Source organism: Buceros rhinoceros, unplaced genomic scaffold (assembly GCF_000710305.1).
Source record: "Buceros rhinoceros silvestris isolate BGI_N320 unplaced genomic scaffold, ASM71030v1 scaffold16168, whole genome shotgun sequence".
NCBI lineage: Eukaryota > Metazoa > Chordata > Aves > Bucerotiformes > Bucerotidae > Buceros > Buceros rhinoceros.
This window is the reverse complement of record NW_010425290.1, coordinates 97,308-98,927: the sequence shown is the minus strand read 5'-3', so window position 1 is coordinate 98,927 and position 1,620 is coordinate 97,308. Positions and strand designations below refer to the sequence as shown.

At 48.1% G+C, this 1,620-nt stretch overlaps 1 protein-coding gene across 2 annotated transcripts in view; it reads left to right on the top strand.

Annotated features, from left to right (window-relative positions):
* Positions 1-1,620, top strand: part of KCTD15 (potassium channel tetramerization domain containing 15) — a 40,339-nt gene that overhangs the window by 24,323 nt on the left and 14,396 nt on the right. The gene's annotated exons all lie outside the window — the stretch shown is intronic.

Below are 1,620 nucleotides of genomic sequence, written 5' to 3'. Positions count from 1 at the left end.
CTTTCCCTAGCAGTAATTTTGCTGGTGAAGAAATACAGCTCAGGGCACTCCACAAAGGCCTCAAAATCCATGTTTTGTTTTCATTACCAAAAAAATGCTTCACTACATTAGAACGCGGCCCATTAAAATTTTGTACCCTGTCTTCCCTGCGCCCTGTCGTTGTTGGCAAACCTTCCCCCGCACGCGTGGCAGAACCGAACAGCAGCCGTCGCCTGCCTTTTGCAGACTCCACAGAGAAAGGGCAGTGAAGGGGAGGAAGTTTTAGCCGTTGCCCGGCTTTTTTAGGTGTAATATCTCAAAACTTTCAATAACCGTGCAAGTTTACTCAATAAATGTACCATACTGAACCTTAAGCTGCTCTCTCAGCATTTTCTCTGCTTTCAGTCTAACCCGACACAGCACACTGGCTCACGTGCATGTCTAAGGAAATAAATTAACTGTCTGGTTCCTGGAATAAAATTTAACACTGCACAAAGCTATATATTTAACTATCTTAGGCAAATAGCCCTAAAATAACAACAAAAAAGAAAAGAATGAATTACTGGAGTCTTACCAAACCTTGGGATTATATAAACTAAATGTCGCAGAACTAGATGGTGTTCTCTGATACCGCTGAAGAGCTACAGGTGACAGAAGAACAGTAAACATATTATAATTAGGGCTTAGGGGAGCATTTGGTTATTCTCGTAACTCAGACTAGCTGAATTTTGACATCACATGAGAGCAGCCAGTAGAACCTGGAGCTTGCTTAAGAGGGCAGAAAGGTTTTTCGCTGAATTCAGTGGGGAGTTGCTAAGTCCAGTTTTATTTAATACGTGCACAGTTAATTTAGAAATAAATGGCACATTAATGAAATTTGCGACTGAATTAGCAAGTTAGAAGATCAGACCAAGGTGCAGCTGTGGAGAGCAAATCTCACTGTGTTGCACGAACCCACATCTCAAAGCCAGTGGCATGGGACGCAGCTGGAACCACCAGCACTGTGGGTGATGATAGGAGCAAACCTGCCCTTTGCCATCATCGGGGCGGGCTCTTACCTTCCCCAACCAGCCTGTGGTCTCTTGCATCCGTTCCCCTTGCTGCTGGGCCAGAAAGCTCAGGGTGGGGTGGTGATGCTGGAAGGAGGAAGGCGGTGAGGCTGCAGGTGCGGCATTTGCCAGCGGTGCTGGCCGTTCCTTTGGCGGGGCTCGGTGAGCTTGTTACCCACGGCAGGGAAAGCCCTGCCCTGGTCCCAGCGAGGGAGGAGGGAAGATTGCGTGGCTGAGTCGAAGGGATGGCTCAACAGTGAAAATCCAGCAGGCTGCAGGATAGTCTCTCTGAGAAATGGAGTCCTCCTCACTGGCAGGGTTAAGGCTCGACTTTGAAACACGAGACACTCTGCAGCTGAGAACAATGCTGCGCTGTCAGAGAGATGGACTCAATTACTTAATAGGTCGTTGCTGTCTGCCTCCTGCGATTTGCCTTTCAAGAACATAGATTCGGCTGGGTTATTTCTCATGGGAAGACAAAGCGTTCTGAGAGAAGCCAGGCATTTGGAGGGGAGAGAGGGAGGAACACCAGCCAGGCAGATGCCCAGTTTGCTTCCTGCAGAGCATGCTCCTCAGAATGTGGAGAAAGCAG